At 35.4% G+C, this 22,547-nt stretch overlaps 1 long non-coding RNA gene across 1 annotated transcript in view; it reads right to left on the reverse strand.

The window, feature by feature from the left end:
- LOC143267162 (uncharacterized) overlaps positions 1-22,547 on the reverse strand; it is an 82,291-nt gene that overhangs the window by 27,918 nt on the left and 31,826 nt on the right. The window contains exons 6-9 of the long non-coding RNA XR_013042072.1: positions 21,714-21,822; positions 18,860-19,061; positions 16,741-16,815; positions 11,790-11,921 (exon numbers count right to left, since the gene is read on the reverse strand). This is a non-coding gene — a long non-coding RNA (uncharacterized LOC143267162). The remainder of the gene's footprint in view (positions 1-11,789; positions 11,922-16,740; positions 16,816-18,859; positions 19,062-21,713; positions 21,823-22,547) is intronic.

The following is a 22,547-nucleotide window of genomic DNA, read 5'->3' on the forward strand; positions in this document are numbered from 1 at the left end:
AGCCCCTACCTCCAAAAACAGCTAGTAGAGGTACAGAGCTGCAGATACCTGAAGCTCTGCATCTGGGAAGTGGGGAGAGGGGGCAAACAAGCAAAATGGGATAAATCAGTGGGAGAAAAATCTCTCTGAAGGAGCTATGGAAAAGCTGTTGTAAATGATCTTGTTTTTCACTGACTGGCTAAGGCAAAAACAAGCCTCGAGGAAAGTTGCTATCAGAAATGCCAGCCTCAATGCCGGCTAATGAGGCAGGTAGGGTTCTGATCCGGGGCCCAGTGTCAAATGAAGGAGAGACACCTGTTAAAGCCTTTTGAGGAGAGAATAGGAATTTCCCAATATGCCATAGCTGAAAATGAAAAGTGCTTGTTCAAATCTCCCGTTACAAAAGCAAAAAACTTTGTTCAAACCTCCCGGGCAAGAATTTGTAAGCAAGTCTGTTAAAAAAAAAAAAAAAAGAACTTAGAAGTTGACTCTCCGACCCCCAAAGAACTATGGGAAATGATATAAGGGACTGATATTATTATGGACTGATATAAGGGAAATGTATTCTGGGACAGGTAGTTTTTCCACTAACGATGGCAACATTGCCCTGAAACACTTGTCAGCTCAAAAAAACATTTATGGTAAACTTAAAATACAGCTTTTAAAAGAATAAGGAGGAAAATCGTCTAAGAGTTTAAGTGGTTTAAGTGTCAGTTCCAATGAAAAATTGAAAGGTATGGAACTAGGTGCTTCGTGGTTTGGGGCTCCGTTGATAAAATGCCTTATTTACTCTAATAGCTGTGCAAAGTTTTTACGGTAGTTGGATGACAAAAAGCTACCTATAATAGCAAACAAGCCACTTTAAAATCCTTAAAACAAGGGAAAGCAGTTTATACACTGAACGTTGTCTTAGATATGAAGACACTTATGTTGAAATTAAAAAATTCTTTGACTTTTGAACAAACTGCCTGCAATGAGTAATTCCTTTGCTAATCTAATAAGGAGGCAAGGAAATAGGCATTTAAAAAAGAGATGACTGCTCTATAGACGGGAAACAAACCTCAGAAAATCTAGCTGTCTTACAAAAGAGTTGCTTCACCTGAAAGTTCCTTATAAGAAATCAATGCTAAATATCACAGCTGCTAATAACATCAGGAGTTACTTCCTGTATAGTTAAGAGAATCTTTCTAATAGAGATAGTGATAATAATTATGAGTAAGAAGTAGAAAAAGATGAAAATAAGATATGTGAGTCTGTAAAAATTCTGTGTTGTTAGATCTGTGTTAAGAAATCTTAAGGTGTTTTCCAAGTTAAATATATGCTAATGGTAGCCTATATAAGTTTGTAAAATAGATCTATAGAGTTCCTTTAAGAATATAAGCTTGCAAGAAGTATCTAAGGTAGTCTTAAAACATGTAGTAATAAGCTTGTAAGAAGCTAGTTGTAAATGTAAGTTTAAATAAGAATAAGATGGAATAATAAGAAATATATTTGCTAAAGTGGTTCTATAGTTTAAGGAGTATAAATAAGTAGATGTTAATACATTATATGTGAGTTTGTAAAAATGTGTAAATGTTGAATGTGAGTATAAATGCTTTGCAAGGCAAAATATGTTATATGTGAGTTTGTGAAAAAGTGTAAATGTTAAGTGTGAGTCTATTAATGTATATGGTGAAAACACCTGAGACACAGGAAATACTGTCCTAGTAGATTGCAAAGTAGGCAGTCTGAGTGGTTTCAAAAGTTCCAGAAGCCGCTAAGAAGCTAAGAATGGTGGACACCAGAACCAGCACAAGGCATCCGCAGCTGAGATCTGTGGAAAATCAATGCAACGCAGGAAAACCGGAGCTAACATCAAAAATGGTGCGGTTTAGAATACTACTGTGCCTAAAAGGGTCTCTGGCTTGAGAATAAAAGTTCAGAGATGCTTGTTTGAACAAAAATTGTTAACTGCAAAAAGTTTTGGTTGAAAAACGTCTCTTCATATTTGAAAGTGAAAGCCTGATACCAGAATTTATTTCTTGCTTGAACTTTTTGAACATAAAATGAGATAAAATTACAAAAAGATTTTGGTAATGGATTTCTCATATTTCGAAGGCTAGTACCAGAATGTATCATTTGAATTTTAAGACTTAAGAAATGAAATAAACAATAGAGATTTCATTGCAATGGGACAATTTTGAGTAATGACCTAGGAACGGTTTTCTGGAATTGGGTTAAATGAAGAAATTTATTTCTACCTAGAATCAAGATGCAGTTTTGTGTATGCATATATGCTTTATTAACTGGTGATTCATGAATTGTTTTGTGGAACTGTTTATGAAAAATGGAATTACTTATGGAACTGGTTTTGTGTTACAAATGGAACTGTTTAAACAGAAAAGTTTGGGTTTTCTAACTAGGCTTGAGATTTTGCTTAAAATTATAAAGAATAGAGAGAGTTAATAATCCTTAGTCTATTTAACATCAATTGTTGTTTGAGTGGATTAATGTCAAGTTTTGTTAGTAAGAAATGAAAACAGGGTATACTAAGAGACTACTTTTAAAGTGTGTAACGAGTTTTATTAAGAAACTGCTTTTGGATGTTTTGCTAAAAGTTTTCAAAGTGTTAATGGTTAGATTGAAAATATTGCTTTTCAATATGAGTTTATAGGAATTGTATAAGTTTGGGTTCCTCTAACTAGGTTTGAGATTTTGTTTAAAAAATTCTAAAGAAAAGGAGGAGTTATGAGATTGAATTTTGTTCGCAGAAACCTATTGATATTAATGCACCCTGATTTTGTGAAGTTAAGGAAATGTCTAAGTTTGATGTGAATACATTGAATTTTTTCTTATGTTCTGTTAACAAGAAAATTCAAATGATTGAGTTAAAGTTGTAAGATGGAGAAAATTGTTAACTATATATAGCACCATAAAAGCTAATTCAAATGGTTCTGTTAAGAGTTTGCTTTGTGTTGTAAGATTGAGAGAATTGTGACTATGTATAGCAATATTTATGTTAACCTGTTAAGCGTAATGATGAAGCTAAGGGATTCTTTAAGTTTGTAGTTGCCTTAAGAGTTTTTGGTTTAGAAAGGGCTTGAGGCAGCTAAGACTGCTGTATGTACCTTGGACCTAATTCAAAAGAGAAATGCCATCTATATCATCCTCTACTCCCATACTGGGAGGTGTAACAGCTATGGAGATTGCTGTAAGGCATTAATAGTTATTTTTTTTATATATTAAGAAAGGGGGACCTGTGGTGGCCTGTTTTGGGGTTCCTCATGGCTTTACCCAGCAGGTCCACATAGAGGATGATCAGGACCACTGGCCTGAGTGCAGGTGTCTGAGATGGTCTGCACTTGGCTGTGCTGGGGGAGGAGGTCATTTGCTCCACCCCTTGGCATCTCTATAAAAACCCTGGGGCAGAGACAGTCAGGGGCCCCGTTGGAATAGGTTCCAGGACCTCTCGAGGGTATCCTTTATTTTCTATCTGTTTATTTCTGCCATATTCTCCGCAATCATTCTATCTAATATCTCCTGCTGCTCGCACTCAAGAAAACTCTGGGGAGCTGTGTGGTTGGTGGGTAAATGCCCCACATTATTACAGACTCAGAAAGAAGATATTGTATGCATTTAGTTATATGTTCATATTAGCTGTGGAGGTAATAATAAACAAGCTACCCAAAGAATCACAAAGGGTAGGTGTAGTGTACTGTGATAGAGGGAAAAAATAGACCTCATTGTGAAAGGGAAATAGAATAGAGTTATAGATGGAGAGGGGGTTAGAACTGGAAGATCAAGTGAGCATGGGAAGACATTTTAGAACAAGTGTATTTGATACTAAAGTGGGAAGAAACAATATACCATTTCTAGATGCTGCCTCCATCTACATTCAAACAGCAGACAACAATTTGATAAAAGGCATTGTTTCCTCTATAAAACTGAACATAGCATTTTACTCTGCACTAGATAATTTCAGTTTATTTAGTGATGAGTGCATGCATACAGACAAACTTCCTCCTTATAATCAGTATAGAAATTACAAAATTAATCTTATTTATTGGGCCATGCCTTGGCAACAGTGCTAGCCTATAGCAGAATGCTGATTCTTACCTATGTGATTTTGTACATTTCTAAAAGTCATATGATTGAAAACATGCAAGATCAAGGAAATAATGATGGTATAAATAACAACTTTTAAATGTGACTAAACTGAAACACTTCACAATTATATTTAACTCTTTGCTTGGAAAGTTGCAGTAAGTTTGTGTGTGCCTGAAAATGTAAGTAAACATATACTTTTACTTTTATTTTAGTTTCCAATTAGAAAGACCAAACTTTTGGGACCCATAGCTGGGCCTATATTTTCCCATGCTCTTCCACAAAGGAAACATTTCAAGGGATAGTGGGCTGGAACATGACTCCAAACAAATACTATTTGCTCATCAGAGATTCAGATTTTGCACATTCTTTGAGAACATTTTCTACCATTTACAAGAAAACATTTATGAAAAAAGTTTTGTTCTGTCTACAATGATAGTCTTTGGTTGTGATTGCCCATTCTGACCCGCGTGAAGATATAATACAGAGATGGAGGGATGAAATGGAAGGAAAAATGTAATTACATTATAACCTCAAAAAATAAAGGAAATAGTTAAAAATAAATTTCAACTCTTCTTACTTCCACCAAACAAGCTAACATTTAATTCCATCAGAATATTCTCTAGAGAGCCACTGGAATTATTGGGCTAATTTAAAGAGCATTGCGGATTGGCTGTTTCTCTGTTGTGTGTGCTCTGTCCCTAAAGCTACACCAGAAAGTCTTTACCCAACCACAAAGATGGATCTCTCATAGCTCCAATAATGAGACAATCCCTACTAGATTCTACTATATACTTGGTCTATATACTCTCAGCTTCTCCAATGGCTACATTTAGTCAGTGTAGAGTTGCATAGAACAAATTTTAGGACAATATGGATACTCAAGGGAGGATCTTGTGATGCTTCCTGTCATTAAGGAGAGGATGTAAACAATCCAGAAGCTCAGGTAGGAAAATCATTTGTTTACCAGCTGAAACAGATGATTGCCCCAAGATGACAGTTATTGCTTTGAAAGATAGGACTACATAACACCTTCATTGATCTCCTGAGCTCATCTATTCTTTCAACCTCCCTCTTCTGCAAGAATCTGAGTGATGGTTGTTCATAAATATTTGAAAATTATTCAACTATAGCAGCTTATTAAAATCTTAGGCACTTTTTAAAATAACTCAGTCTTTGGGACAGGAATACTGAAATTTCTGGAGAATTAGTATTATGTTATCTGCATAAAAAAAACTTTAAACATGGGATGTACAGAATTCTTGAGCCACCATCTCTAATTACAGTAGAATTGCAGAGAAGAAATACTTGGTAAAGAATTTTGAAAATTGTCATATGCTCTGAGCCTGTATCAGAATCTTCACAACTAATGATATACTAATATTAAATATAAGCAAGATGTAGTAGAACAATCTATATCTATTAATTATTTCATCTACATATCATTTTTTGAATATGACAGAATGTACACAAAGTTTTACATTGATTAGGAGTGTAGCCTTGAACCAGTCTGTTTCTACCCCCTAGAGCTTCTTAGTGGAGCTCTCCTTCATGTTCACAAACTGATTACATTGATGGATCATGCTCCTGCTGCTCTCCTGTTCCTCACACTGTCTTTTTGCCTTAGGCAACTTCCCCTTCATGTCAGACCTATATATATATATACAGTTTCGCTTCTCAAAGGTGACAGGTCATTGTTATCCTAGTGCAGAGTGGCCTTGCAAATGCCTACACATAGTACCAAGTATCTATCTATCTACATAATAGGTGGAACTACTGCTACCTTCTGCAGCAATTTGGTATAATTCCAAACTAAGAATGCTTTAAAGCCTCTCCTCTTTTAAGATCAACCTGCTTACTTTATGGTCCTTACTTGTTCAAAACTTGATTTCACATTTAAGTAATATAATATGATAGGGAAGGTAGATATTAATTGGCAGTTCAGGTTGAAAAATTGGTATCACAGTAAGAAAATACCATTGGATAAATTACTACAATAGAGATAGACTTGTCTTCAATTACATTTATTTATTATGGATATCTTCTATGAACTTCTTGTTAGTCTTTAGAGCCTCCTATAGTAAGAACCATTAGCACAGTTTTCCCCCCTTTTGAAATCAGTCTCAACACAGATCTTGCCTTCTAGTACCTTAGGTCCACCTATTCCTGATACTGACCCTTCTCTTATGTTCTCTAGATTGCATCACATATTTCAGACAATATTTGCATAGTGGACTTAGGCATTTTAACTTCCATGGCATTCAAACTTTAAAACATATACTGTGTCATTAAAAGAATCAGTAAATGAGCAAATCTCCATACTAGTCTAGAGATCTTAGCTGAATCCAGCTCTTTCATAAATCTCTGTTGCACACTATCCTATTAGCCCTAGTGACCAAGACAACAGACAGTGCTTTTCTCCTTCCTGGTCCTCCCAGTCATTCCTATCATTTCTATATTATTAATTCTACAGCCTGTGTCCTCCATGAGGAACTTCTCTGGAGATTCCCAACATCATTAATGGTTGATATAAACAGTCTACCAGGTACTAATTGTCCTTGCACTACCTCAGTATATGCAGCATCTGTCTCAAGGTGAGTAGTGTGGCTATATTGCTCAGTTTCTCTGTTACTGAAGTTTTAGAAAGGTTCTTTCATCTCCAAAAGTTACACAGCCAAAAGAGCCTGTCTGTGAAAGATTATTTCTGAATTTTCAGCAATTCATTATTTAATTCTTTGCCTATATTTGTCTCTGGAAACTGTTCATAATTAGAAATAATATCTACATTGTGGATCATTGATATCCCCTTTTCTATGTCAACTTGAGAAATCAGGAGCATTTTTTTCTAGGACATTCCTTTTCTTACTGGTCAATAACTTCCATGGTTTCAGTGGTGGGGTACTGAGATGTGTGCTTTATTATACATATAATCTGATCCCTCTCATAGTTTTTCCACTCATATTTTTTTAAAAAAATAGCTAAAACCTAAATTTATTCTTTATCTAATATACCCATTTGTCAGAGTTGTCTTCCTAGTATCCCCTTCTCACACAGTTCCCAACTTACATCAGCAGTCTTTCCCAGATATGTCTGCTTACACAGGGACAGATCTCTTAGCACACATAGCAGTAGCAGTGTTGCCTCTATAAATTATCCACATTGTTTCTTTGTTGAATTGTGACAACCATGGCAATTATAAAATATCAACCTATCCATAAGGACAGCAACTGCATTACATAAGGAAAATATTGCTGTGCAGTGAATTGCCCTGGAGACATCTACTATCCCTATGACCCTATATTATTGATATGTCTCACAATCCTCAGTACTTGCCATTCCCCTGCCAGTACCCTCCCACAGCAGAATAGAGACAATGAACCATGTAAAAAATACCAGTGCAAACTCTACCTGTCTATCACTATTGTTACAGTTGCATGTCTCATTCTCCAACTCAAGGACAACATCAGTTCTCTTCCTAAACTCATACACATTTTTTCATTATGTACCAGATGCTACAAGTGCTGCTAAAAGTCCACCCCTTGGTGAGAAAAGTAAAGACTGTCTAAAAATTTCCCCTGTGGTAACAATGAAAAATCAATTTACAATCGCATCAATATTTGCTCTGATTATCAAATGAGGATCCTGGGCTTATAAGCAAAACATAGTTGATGGACTACTTACTAGAGTGTGGGAACTCCAACATAAAAGGTGCACCAGAACATATCATGGCTTTCCCATAGGTGCGTATTTATAGTCTTCCTTCATTCATCTTCCCTGAAATACTCATAAATTACTTCTTTGAGGACATATTATTAAGGCAGAGTTGCATAAAATAGGTAGGAGGGAGAGGGTGGATACTCCAGCAAGGGTATTGTGACTCTGCTCACTCTTCTATGTGGGCATGGACAGAGCCATCAAGAAAAGCTAAGAGCATCTTCCACCAGCTGGCACAGCTAAACTTTGTAAGATGTCAATTATATGGCTGAGATGACAGTTCTGTGTAAGTCACCTGCCAAAATCTCTGGGTAACAAATAGAATTATCAACCAAATGGAGAGAAACTTGGACCTTCCCTCACAGGCTTGCTTTTGGTGCTTGTCACATTCCTGTATTGGTCTCACATCAGCAAGTTGGAGGTCTTCCAGGGAGAAAGTCACTAACTCTTCATGCCCTAGACATATTACTTGTGTTACTTGGCACTGAGTGTAAGATCAGCCAATATAATCTAGTTACATGTAGTTTACTGATATTTTGGAATATTAATTTAAGATGTGTTACATTCATTATGCTGTGGAATATTTGTTAATGATGCAAAGATATGTTGTATTCTTTTATGTTGCATTTGCTTAACTCTGTAAAGCTGTGTTACTTTTTCTGCTTATATAAAACACCTTATCTGTCTAATAAAGAGCAGAAAAGCCAATAGCTAAGCAGGAAAGAGAAATAGGCAAGGCTTCTAAGCAGAGAGAATAAATAGGAGAAGAGAATGGAAAGGGACAAAGAAAAGGAGGAGAGGACACCAGGTTCCAGCCACACAACCAAACACCCAGCCATGGAGTAGGAAGAAAAGAAATATGCATAAAATAAAGAAATGGAAAAAGCCCAGAGGCAAAACATAATTAAAGTGAAATGGGATAATTTAAATTAGAAAAGCTGGGTAGAAACAAGCCAAGTTAAGCCTGAGCATTCATAAGTAAGGATAATTTCCATGTATTTATTTGGGATCTGGGTGGCAGGCCACCAAAAAAGTCAAAAAACAAACTACACACTGGAATTTTCAAACATACTAGTCAAGTTACAAACACATGGTGGATGTGCATTTAGGACACTGCTCTTTGTTCACAACTATCCAGTTTTCAAAATGAATTGCCTATTAATATCTACTTCTCTTATTATATTTAATACAAAACCATGAGCTCAAGTGTTCAAGTTTTTATCAATTAGCTCCTATAATGAAAGTAGTCAAAGAGAAGGTGGGAGGTCAAAAGGAGAGGTCTAATACCATACCAGGAGAGGGTATCTGAATTTGTCAAAGACATGCTAGTCTCAAGAATCACATGATATGAGGGATCTATGGAAAATAGTGATTTATCAATGCTGTAACAAAGATCTAGCTACAGAGATAAAACTCAAAGTAAGCTAAAGGACAGTGTCTAAGTTGGAACTCTATTATTAGGGACAGAATAGAAGTGAAACTTGATGGTATGCTTCACTATTCTTCACTATTACCTATGCAAAACAATAATTTAAAAGAATCAATACAGGATGTCAGAACAGAGCAGTCTGATTTTTAGATCCAAAGTGCTTAATGTTTTCTTGTTCTTCTGATTGAGTGGGACTGACTAGTTGTACCCAGACCTAATGCATCTCATTGTTGCTTGTAGTAGATGCTCTGAACATGCCTCCTTTATTCAATTCATGTAACTTTCCATAATTTCAAATCATTGCTTGTCAGTGTTAGAGATTAAAAAAAACAATTATTGAGAGTAAATATTCTTTTGACGTTTTTTCAAAATCATTATCTGAAAACAAGCAAATAAGTAATGGGTAAATAATTTTCCATATGTACCTAGGTTCTACTGTTAGTGGCATGCTTAGATTGATTATGTCACAGGATATAGAATATGAAAACAAAAGTGTATATGCCCAGTACCTAATGAGGTAATAAAACAAAGCTGTCATTGTGGAGCAAAAGAATAAGCCATCTCATTATGATTTTAAAATTTGTGGTTGGAAATGTTACACAGAAACCTTAAGCATTAAGATACACTGATGTCCTAACATTTCCATACTCCTACCCAAGCAGCCTGATCCTTATATTTTTTCTGGTTCTTACTGGCAGGAGACTATCTAGCACCTGGCTCTGAGCTGCAGCAAATTCAAATGAGCTTCTAAATTGTAGATATCTTATCGAGTCACAAGCATGTAGAAACTGATAAGTCTCCTTTGAACAAAGTAAATAAATTTCCCCCTTGGACTGAATTTTCTTGTACTGCAGAAAGAACCCAGGGCTTCAAGTATCCAGTCAGGCTTTCTTCATATCGTGAAGCCACACAATTATATTTCTTAGCATTTTTTCCCTTCTCTCACAACATCAATGGGACCTGTAGAATCTAGTGTCTTTGGCAATGGAAGGAGAGTTCTTTGCACACATAATGGGGATGGAAGGAGCCTCAGTGGATAAGGGGCACATGAATAGAGAGGACAACTGAAAATTAGTAACTGTCATCTGCCATACAGTCCAGATCAACAGACCCTGTCCCTGCTGGACCATGTAATCCCCTAAGAAGTCATACATTACATCGTATATGGGTAACACAAGAAAGTAAGGTACAGGAGCCCAATTGTACATTAGCACTTTGGTGATAACACTTTGAGGGAATATGTTCATGTCTCTCCTCCTGAGATCTCTATGGATGTAAGGGACTACCTGCAAGTAGCTATGTTAGTTCTAGATAAACACTTAAATATTCTGAGGGCCACCACCCCTGAAAAGATTTCCTATGCAGGGATAGGACCATCCCATATAACTCTCTCAAGCCACCTCTTATTGACTTTCAGGCCTTGGACAACTTGAACTCAAAGCACACTTGGTAACATTTACTATCAGAACATCAAAAATTTAAGACTACTTTTGCCTGAAAAAAACAGAGTTATGTAGAAATTTCCCTTTGTCCAGAAAACATAGTCCTAAGTGGTAACCTGGAGGATATTGGTCAATTTGATAATTGCTGAATTAATAATTTCTATGGAAGACTAGAAAATGTAATGTTGTAGAAAGAAAAATTAACAATGCTTTCTAATATTACTTATAAGTAGAGCGGCCTTAAGTCTAGGTGAGCTTTAGGTTCTAGATGTTTCAAAAGGCCCCTAGGTCTTCCTATTTCCCTTATTCTTGTCTAGACATCTCCCATGGGTCTTTCCTCATTTCTCCTTGAATCTCTTCTAGGAATAGAAATCCCCAATGTCAGCAAGCTTACTTATGTTTTCCATGTCCACATATGTCTCTGAAGGTCTCCTTCACTCTGTCAATGCTGGAATATCTAAATCAAACAGCAAGTGAGCAAGCAAGAGAAAAAGAGATAGAGACAGAGACAGAAACAGAGACAGTGTAACACAGAGAGAGAGACAGAATGGGAGAAAAAGTAGGAAGAGTAGTGTGAGGAAGATGTAAGAAATAGAAAAGGTGGAGAAGTGGAAGGAATTACTATCTTCTTTGCTTGACATGGCTATTTCAAAGTGAATTCACAAAAAAAACATGAATTAAGACGGAGGGAGGAATTTGAATGTTATATTACAATTTATTGTTGAGGGGCTGCAGATATAGATTCATAGAAGATTGATGTCCTCTCATATGTGAGACAACAGGTTCTGTCCAAACATGAAAGAAAATATTTAGAGAGATTGGTAATGGGAGATACTATTATGATACACTTTCTATCAATTTTGTTCCTTTAGAAACCCTAAATAATATAGAGTTTTTGTTTGTTTGCTTGTTTGTTCATTCATTTGTCTTTGAAAATTATAGTGCAGTGGGCAGTCTTCCAAAATGAATTGTGGAAACACTATGTCAGCTACTTTTAACTACTTTTCTGTAGTGTCATTGTTTCCCATAACTTGTTTGTTAACACAATAACTACTGAGTAGTACCGACATCTGTATTACCTCTTGATTGTTCAAAACAAATTTTCTCTGTGGCTTTGTGGTCAAAGCATGGCAATTACTCACAGTCTTTCCATTTTTCAAGGTTGATGTGGATCATGGGCAAGGTTGAGGACTGAACCATCAATAGGACAGGGTCATCTTTCAAGTTCATTTTGTTGTTCAACAGGTTGGATGCATGTCCATTCAGGATCAATTCTGGTTAATAAAAGAAGTATTTAAATAATTAATACAAATATTTTAGTAAACATATTTAAATAAATAATATATGTAATACATCGTAAATATATCATATATATGATTTTGACTTTTAAAGTAGTCAAAGATTGAATACAGAAAATAACATACATTTCCATAGGCATGTGAATGAAATGGAAGTAAAACATAAAGAGGATATGAAGAAGAAAAAGTCAAGCGTAAGGGTAGTGAAAGATTGTATTCTAGCATTTGGGGAGACTTAAGAATTCCTTCAGTGGTTATTGCACTGCCTTTCTACACAACATGATTAACTTAATTTCAGAGAGCAATTCAATTTCACAAAATTAATGTGGAGAGCAATAAAAAGACAGCCTGACACTGACATATCACCTCAAGAGCCCTGTTCACAAGTGTGTGGACAACTGCACAATGTACACAATTATAAATGTATATTAATACAGTGACTCACATCTCACAAAACAATCACAATACATAAAATCATTTTATATTTTAGAAAATCATTTGTGGAGTCATGGTGAAGATCTGAATTAAAGTGTTTTGTTTGTCATATGTAAGACCATGTCAATGAACCAAAAGAATCCTCAGACTTAGAGGATTCAAAACGCCTTCATCAGGTGAGGCTCAATATGATTCACAAAAGTAGGACTTTGAGTGTTAATGGTATATATAGAAACTGTCAACCATAGTTCTTCCCCCCAGGATAACAGCTGCCTGAAAATATTCCCCTACAGAGCCCTCCTTCCTTGATTAACTAAACCTACCTCCTAGTTCAGCTATATACAATAAACTGCCTTCTTGATCCATATGTGCAAAATAAATGCTTTGAGGTTTCAGGCAATGTTGATGTTCTCCATCAGGAAAACACAGATTTCCCTGGATTACTGGACTCACCCTCATTCTCAACCATGTCTAAACAACAATAGAATCCTACTCCTCAAATGTCAGCCTCCACATAATAACACAAAGGGGAAAAGCATCAGCAACAACAGAAAGAAATTGAGAAAATATAACATGCAGAAAGATAATCAATGGAGTAACAAACTTTCAAATCACACTATTTATGAGCATCTATAGTCCAGAATCTGTAAAATACCCCTTTAAAGTTTTCAGGGGTATGACTTAATTAAAGCAGTATATTCAATGTATAGAAATTTCTCCAAAGTAGCTATAGAAATATGCAAGGAAACAAAAACTTTCAATATTGTTTTAGTCAAATGTAATCTAAGTAATCTTAAGAAAGACTATGCAAATCTAGCAGGCATACTAAGGTAGACAAGCCATTTACTTAGCATACCACTGAAGATACTCTATGTTGCATTCTCACGCTGTGTGAAATGTTTTCAAGTAGCAGAGGATTTATGATTAAATTAGGGAGAGTACAAACCAGCTCATCGTGAGACATTGTCAGCTTTTTAAAAATTTAAGGCATGCTAGGAGAAAATAGAACATAAAACTAATGAACTCAGAGCTTACACGGACACAAACTCACAGAACATAGCAAAACTTTAGTCTGGTCACTTCACTCCTAATCAATGTCAACTTTACAATAACCACAAAAAGACAAAGGACTAGCATTGCAACCACATTTATGTTATTGAGTATACACAGAATTGTTTCTGTTGTTATTAGCTGTCGTGCATGCTTACTAAAATTACTATGGGGGATGATGAACAGGTCTATTAATATTCACTGGATCCCACACGTGACCAAATGTATATTGTGATACCCTCTATACATTGAAGGAAGTGTAGACTTCTGAAAAAGGCCCCTGCATCTCACTGGATGCACTTGTTGTGAATGTCCAGTGTCACGTGGCATTTAATTGTTAGCATCATCATCACTCTGAAATGGAAGTCTGTGAGTGAGGATGAGCACCAGAGCAATCACTGATTCCGTAGTAAAAATGAACAAACAGACCGAACTGCTCATCATGAAAATACAGCTACAAGTCCCTAAGCCTCTGGCTATGTTCTTATAAGTTAGAACTTAAGATTTCCTAAGGTCCCCTGACTTATCCCTAACTTCTGTAGATAATGATTTTTTTTTCGTTCTTGGTTGTTATATTTCTATATATGTTAAATTTTGTTTTTAAAAATCTAAAATCAGCCGGGCGGTGGTGGCGCACGCCTTTAATCCCAGCACTTGGGAGGCAGAGCCAGGCAGATCTCTGTGAGTTCAAGGCCAACCTGTGCTACCAAGTGAGCTCCAGGAAAGGCGCAAAGCTACGCAGAGGAACCCTGTCTTGAAAAACCAAAAAAAGAAAAAAAAATCTAAAATCATCTTTATACAAAAACAACCATACCAAAGAACAGCAATTTTATTTGTACATTATTGTTATTGATATTGTTAACCAATGTGTTAAAAGAAGGCATTAAAACTGCAGTTAACTACTATGACTAAAGTATCTTCTACAGATATATTAGAATATATTAGGAATATATCTATATACTTATACAAAGCATGTAATAACAATTAATGAAAAAGAGGCCATGGATTTGAAAGTCATCATGGATTTATATACAGGGAAGTTTGTAGGGAATAAAGGCAAAAGGGTAAAAGATAATCATATTATTTTCTGAAAAACAAAATAATGCTTGGATAGTGAAAAAATTTAATTTCAAGCCCTGCTCCAAATATACCCAATATGCATACAGTATCTCAGTGTCATGATGATAAATAAATAATTCAAGAGGTATTTATTTAGAAAACTAATGCTTAAAATATGTGTATATTCTCAGTAAGTCTGCATTTTTTGTGAGTGGTATGTGTTGTTGCTCACATGTCTGCATTCAGGTTGCCTACACTTTTGTTTCTTGGGTGCAATTTGTAGTCATAAAATATTTTCTTCATTATTAATGTAGGAATTTGTGTTTGGAAAAATGCTGTCCTTTCCCTACACTATTATCCCTATTCAATCATCACTATAACTATTCCATCTGAAGTTCATTTACTTGCTCTTTATTAACAACTGATTTCATTCAAGGCACCCTGTGTGTACATGGATATGGGGCCATCCATTGAACATAGGAAACCACTTAGTGGAAGTGACCCAGAGAACATATGAACCTTTTCCTTCCATTAGCTCATTAAATGTTAACAGCCATTCTGATAAGGGTTGGAATTCTTGAGTCCTCTCCGTAGCCATTTTGGGATTGTGCATGTAATACCAGCTTTTGAGAATTCATGAGGGCAACTGTGCTTCAGATACTGGCTTGATATAGGTGTATATTACTACAAGCTGATAGAGATAGTGTCTCTCCCAGAACTGGAATTTACCAAAAGTCTAGCCTAGCTGTCCACTAAAATTCAGAGAACTTACTGACACCACCCCTCCCTCATGGCCTGGGATTGCATGCTCATACCAATATGCCTGTTTTTTAATATGAGAATTCTAGAACTAAATCTGAGGGGCTCATATTACCAAGCAAGCATGTTGTAGTCATCTATCTAGCTCTCCATATTATAACCTTAAAAATAAAACATAAAATAATAATGTATTCAAGGACCACACCAGGTTCATTTTATATAATCATCTATTCTTCTTCCTGCCTACCTCAAATTCTGTCCTCTATGTTTTTCCAGTTTCAACTTTTGGTTTTCTGAATACTTGACTGAAACCTTAGAAACGGGCAAGTATCCAGGCTGCTCTTCTCTGATTCCCACACATAAAATGGAGCAAAAGCAACAGAGAGGACTCTACTATAGGTTTTGTCACAAAATTCCATCAAAATCCTCATCTTTCTTTCTCTATTTTTCCATTAAGTTCCATTTAAGAATCTCTTACTGTATTAAGGTCTTAGGGAGAATTCCCTATGTCATTCATATTGTTATTCTTTTCACTCCTTACTACCATTATGTGTTAATGTAAACCTTGTAGCTAACACTACTATAAAATATCAAAGAAAAACCATGGCTTTACCAACTTTTTCAAATGTTATAATTTGTCAAATCTTAGCCCCTATTAGGGTATTAGTGGCTTAGTGTTCAAAGCTACATCTGAATATTTCACTGTATCTTTCGTGCCCCCATAGGCTATTCAAAACCAAGAAGTCAGCACTAAACATATTTTCATAAATTAGCCACATAATGTACACAGCATGAAATAGATATACATATTTTCTTTATGTAAGAGAAATAGTAATTAATAAAAAGTGATAATCATTTTGATATTTAATAGATCAGACATATTATAGTAAAGTGATGGAAAAAGTGTGGAAATAATCTAAATAAAGTACTCATGTATGAAACTATCAACTAAATCAAAAAAGCTTGCACACACAAACACATATGAAAGAAATTAAAATGGAATCACCCTGTATTTGGAGAGAGATTGTCATTTTTACCACAGTTATATATCACATGCCATAAAGTCATATCAGGAATAACTCTGGTGCCAGGAACGAGTTATTTTGTTGAGTTGTTTGTTGGCCACAGGTATCCTATAGTCTCCTACTCAGGTATAACACACCACTTCCTAATCTATGGTTAAATATCAACAACCTGATGGTAAGACCCTATTGCTGAACATACAATTCACATGGGTCATCAAAAAGCCAAAATTAACCTGGTGACCAATTAGAAGTTTCACTGCTACTGACTACATTTAATAAGACTGCAATGAATTCTGTATGTAACTGGAGGAAAAAAGAAATCTTCAATATCATGAGCTATATAACCTACAACAAAAAATAGTGAGCAATCTTCAAGATATGTTGTTTCCAACATAGCATAAATATTATGGTAGTAATCAACACTTTTAATTAGAATTATGATCAACCCCATGAAATGGAAGCCATACCTCACACTGCTAAAGTAGTCAACATCCTGAAACTTGATGGATCGCATGACTTCGAAAAACCTTCCTGCACTTACTCTGATAAGGAAACATAGAAATAAAATGAGTCTACTGAAACATTGCTATATGGCCAGATGTGCATCACTTTCATCAGAAAGGCTTCTTCTTGCACTAGATAGGAAATAACACAGAGATACTCAAATGGGATATGAATAGAAAATAAGAGATTTGGAGTAATAGGTCCTAAATTGGATATTCATCAAACCCTTCCCCTCAAGCCTATGTTGAAAAGGAGACAGAGAATTTGTAACAGGGCCAGAAGTGGTGGGTGACTCCAAGGAAATAATTTGTTTTGTTTTGTTTTTTAATAATAGCATCTGAGCCTCTGTTTACCCAAACTGAATTTCAGGATTTCAATAATTACATAATGTTGCTAACATGAAGCACTTTGCACAATGTGTGAACCATGCATTGTGGGTGGGTGTAAACTCTACACTTGCCTTGTGCATAAGGATATGCTAAGATATTTCCTGTGGCCCTAAGAAGCCTTTTAATGGAAAGGCTTATGCCAGACAGGCTGAGTCTGAGAAAGCTTTAGCACCTTGGAGAATTAGTTAATCAACCCAGGATCTCCTGGGATTTTTTTCCTACAATGTCAAAACACTATGTGATTACTTTAAAACTATTAGAGATTTCCATCTTAATTATTTATATTTTTTGTAGAAATGATGGTATTTACCATTATTTACAATGCAGGGAGGATGTATTTGAGGCATAGAGATGTTTGTTTCAGATACTTGTAAATCCTCTGAAAATTAAGGTATCATATAAGGAATACATCTGGTTAATTGAAAACCTACCATCCTTCAAGAAAGTATTTATTTTTAAGAAAACCTAAAAGATTCCACCTTTAATAAATTCTTTATAAGGAAATGTAGACTCATTTTCTTAGCCAGATCCAGCAGAGGGCATGATGCTGCCACTAAAGCTAGCTGGCTATACGCTCTACTCAGAACACTGCAACTCCCTAGCAGGGGAAAGAGAATTTTCCTAGAATCAGGGCAGTCCTCACTTTCTGACAGGAATCTGAGTAAGTTTGTCATCAGCTTGAAACCAGAATTTGTAAGTCATGGCTTTGGAGATGTGAGAGGAAATTTGCTTAGAGCATGTTCACATTCTTTTTGGGAATACAAAATCTTTTTTTAATTGAAAATAGATTCTTTTTTCATACAATATATTCCAACCACAATTCCCCCACCACACTCCTTCCAGCTCTTCATCACCTCCTCTCTTTCCTGGACACACTCTCGCCTGTCTCCCTTCAGAAAACTACAGTTCTCTAAGAGACAACAATCAAATAGGACAGAACAAAAATTCAGTAAGTCAAGGCAACAGTCCTTACAATGAGGATGGACAAGGCAACCCCATGGGAGGAAAAGAGTCACAAGATGATACAAAAGAGTCAAAGTTACACATGTTCCCACAGTGATGTGTCCCACAAAAAAATACCAAGCTGACAGTCACAACATATATGCAGAAGACCTGGTGCAGACAATGCAGGCCCCGTGTTTGTCACTTAAGACTGTGAGCCCACAGGCATGCTGCTCAGTTGATTCCATTGGCCCTGTCCTCCTAGTGTCCTCAAAACCCTCCGACTCCTACAATCTTCCTGCCCACTCTTCATGGGATTCACCAAGCTTAGAGGACAGGGAACCAATGGAGACCTCCAATTTAGATTCTCTCTCTGCATAATGTGTGGCCATGGGTATCTGCACTCATTCACATATGCTACTATAGGAAGCCTCTCTGATGATGCGTGGACAGGGCACAGAACATCATTAGAAACCAATTCATTTGTTAGACAAGTCACATTTAGTTCTACCCTAGGACTGTGGGCTATCCAGTGTCTTTTCACTGACCATCCAAGCAGTGTCAGGCAAGGGTTCCTCCTCCTAGAGTTGCCCTCAAATTAAATTCAACATTGGTTGGCCATTCCCACAAGTTCTGCCTGACCATTGCGCCAGCACATCTTGCAGTGAGGACATGTTGCATAGTAAAGATTTTGTGGCTAGTTTGGTGTCTAACTCTTTCTTTTAGTAGCATGCACAGTACCTTCCCATACCAAAGAGACTAGAATGCAGGTGTGAAGGCTTCATGCAGGCACTAGCTTGACCTCTCCATGTTCAATGAGCTGTGAGGATGTTGCCCTCAGCAATTGAGCCCTCTTGTCAATTTGCAGAGTGTTATCCTCTGTCCGAGCATCAGCCTGGGTTCTTTGAGGTTCTTCGCAAGGACTTAGATTACTTCTCAATGTCTCAGTTTGGCTGAGTATGTACATAAAAATAAAGAACAGATTTAGAACCAATCATGAGAGAGATCTAAATCCTAGAAAGGGAAATCAAAACCTGCTACAAACTGGGTGACTTCTATCATAGCTGCTATTTCTTCGAACTTACCTCTATCCCATTATATTGCACTAAAAATAGGGAAAGTGAAAGCAGAAAGATGAGGAAAATGCAATATACTCTGAGTTTTGCTGCAATTGACAACAGGCAAAATCATCCAAGGGAGTTGAGCATGTGTCTGGCTGCTTTGGACTCTATCATGGACTTCTACAGGAAGGCCTCCATTTCTTTCAGGGCTGTCTTGATTAATAACTTGACGTCCAAGTGCACACATTTACGGGAATAAGAGATAAACAGAGGACTCTCATATATATAGTGCACACAACAGTTCTGACCAAATCCTCACTCCTGTACATTCTACTATCCAGTCAGTTCTAATTTAGAGTTTCTTATGATAAGAGGTACAATATTATGATGTGTTCTCTTTCACTTTACTACAATGTGAGTTCATTTAAGGACCTGTGTATGCAGGGATTTGGAACTATGTACTGGAACATAGGTAACCTCCTAGGGAATGCATCTCTGAAGATATGTGGCCTTCCCTCGTCCATCAACCTATCAATTGTCAATAGCTGTAAAGATAGAGGTAGGATTCATGAGTCTTTCTAATTGCTATACTAGGATTTTTGCTGGTGTGATCTGGGAGAAAAAGTTTGCATGCAACACCAGGTATTGGCAGCCTGTGTGTCCAACTGTACTGAAATATCCACCATATAATCTTTTGATGCAAGTGTCTACTATTTCTGCCTCTTTGAGGAAGTGTATCTCCTGGACTGGAATTTGCCAAGTAGAAAGAGTCTCCTATAGCTTGCAGATTTGTATTTCTTCAACTGCATACATCCATGTAATATTAATGGAAACATTGCTTGATAACATTGCTACAAAACTTCAATATAAACATCATGATTTCATCAACTTTCACTAGTGTCATCGTTTTCAGTATTTTAACTCTTACTAGCATATAAGTGACTTGGTATCACGAAGCCACACATGAATAATTTATGTAATCTCTGGTAAATAATTGAGACTTATATCATGATCAAGTAGAGAATTTGTGCTTAAACTGTAAACCTAGCCAAGTACCCATGCCTGTGGATATCATGGACTCTGGAAGACAAACTACCTCTATCAATTTTCAGAAACAATTTAATTCCTAAGTTTTAAATGTAGATCCTTATACCTACAGAAATAAACCCTGAAACAAAGATGGAGTCTGTTTTGTGATAACAAACTACACCTGTACCTGGGAGTTATATTGTAGAATATATATATATATATATATATATATATATATATATATATATATATATATATATATATATCCAGTGACATTTTTTTGAATAAGTCACTGTCAATTGTTCTTTGCAATTTGAGCAGTTGTGGAATTCTGTAATGGTCTCTGTCTGCTGGCTAAATAGTTTCTTTAATGAGAGTGACAGCTAAAGTTTTCTATAGGTATAAGGATGTGTATTTAAAACTTAGTTATTTTTGAGTCTTGTTTTCATTAAATATACATGTATGTGTGTTTGATTTATATGTATATATACCATATACATGTATGTATATATACCACACACATATGCATATATATATATATACATATACCATATAATACACACACACACACACACACACACACACACACACACATATATATATATATATATATATATATATATATATATATATATATGTATGAAGCAATATCTATATGATCTTCTTGGTTTTTTGTTTGGCTGTTTTGATTCTTACATTTTTTTGCTTTGTTATTTTTTCTGGGGGTGGGTAGAGAAAAAGAAAGAGAGGGAGATGGGAGAGAGAGTAAGACAGATAGCTCACATTTAAGAGAATTTGAAGTTAGGTTGATAGGGAAGTGAGGAGAATATAGAATATATGAAGTGGAAGATAGAATATAATTACATAATATTGAAAGAATAAAATGTAAAAAATTTAAAACATGTACAAAGTAACACAAACTAAACAATACAATATGTAGGATTATTTTATACACGGACCAGGTAAATGTGACTTAAATATAAAGGCTTACTTTAACTTTCATAAACAGATCATGCAGTGCACTACATTAATAAATGACAAAACAAACATGATCATCTCAAAGTACAGAGAAAAGTATTTCAGAATCCCCAGTGACCTTCATGATTTGAATAAAAACTAAAATATTAGTTAAAGAGATGATAGTTCAAAAACTTAATTAAAAATACCTGATATGCAGATATAAAATGCATCAGTATATCTGCAGTTTTAAAGATAATCCAATAATATCTTCTATCACCACTTCTGTTGAACATTGTATCCTCAGGGAAGTTATTAGAGGACAGGAATACTGAACATTATCTATCTTAAATATGTGATGCTTAAGGTAAAGAATGTAATTTACAAGTTTTGTGAGGACATATATTTATGCAAAGAACACCACGAGTTATAAGTGTATGGTTAGATTTAAAGATAATTAAACAAACTTGTAATTGAGAAAATATAAATTTTCAACTGAATTTTATCAAGCAATGTAAGTTAAAGTTGAAAATAAAAAAGAAGATTGTTTTGCAATACCATCATCAGAATCTGATGACCTTCATCCCTTGGGAGCTTCATATGATCCTGAGATGAAGCACGGCTTCAGTGGTGAGTTTGAGATCCTGGTGGGCAGCACAGTGAGACTCTGTATCAGAAGTACATGACACATTAAAAGAACACATGGGAATAAGCTTATCTTATGTATACTTTAAACTACAAACACAAGAGTAAATATCCATAAAAATTTTCAAAAATTGAACTGAACAGTATCTACAGAGAAATTATGTAAAGGAAATAATGAAATTCTTCCAAGGAAACAAAAATTAAAAAGGTAATGTTTTCCTATGTGAAAACACAATAAATTATAACACACTTTCTTATACTTTAGGAATAAATATAATAAAATTACAAATAAATACTTAACATTTGAGATAACATACAATTAGCTATATCTGACTTGTTTACAAAACTTTCATGTTCCAATTTTTAAAATTCAATTTTCTTCTTCTTAACATAACACTCCCTTATGTTAAGAATATACTTTTTCAAATGTTTCTTTCTCATATCTGTGTTTTGCACTATAGTTGCATTACTTTAGTTGGAAATTGAATTGCTTATGAAAATCTCTTTCTTGAACTGAACATATATGTAAATCCCTCAGTTATTCAGATGGCAAATCAGTTTAAGTTCATTTATTAAGTTTATTCAGATAGCAGAGATTAATTAGGAATTCTATACTGTGAAAATTTGTTTTAGTACTAACACCACAATGATAAAATAGCAGTTAATACCAGAGTCTTTATAACAGTTGAATTGTTAGCAGAGTTGGATAAGAGTTACAGACATTTAAATTTTTCAGATTCATTGATT

Source organism: Peromyscus maniculatus, chromosome 1 (genome assembly GCF_049852395.1).
Source record: "Peromyscus maniculatus bairdii isolate BWxNUB_F1_BW_parent chromosome 1, HU_Pman_BW_mat_3.1, whole genome shotgun sequence".
In the NCBI taxonomy this organism is placed as follows: Eukaryota; Metazoa; Chordata; class Mammalia; order Rodentia; family Cricetidae; genus Peromyscus; species Peromyscus maniculatus.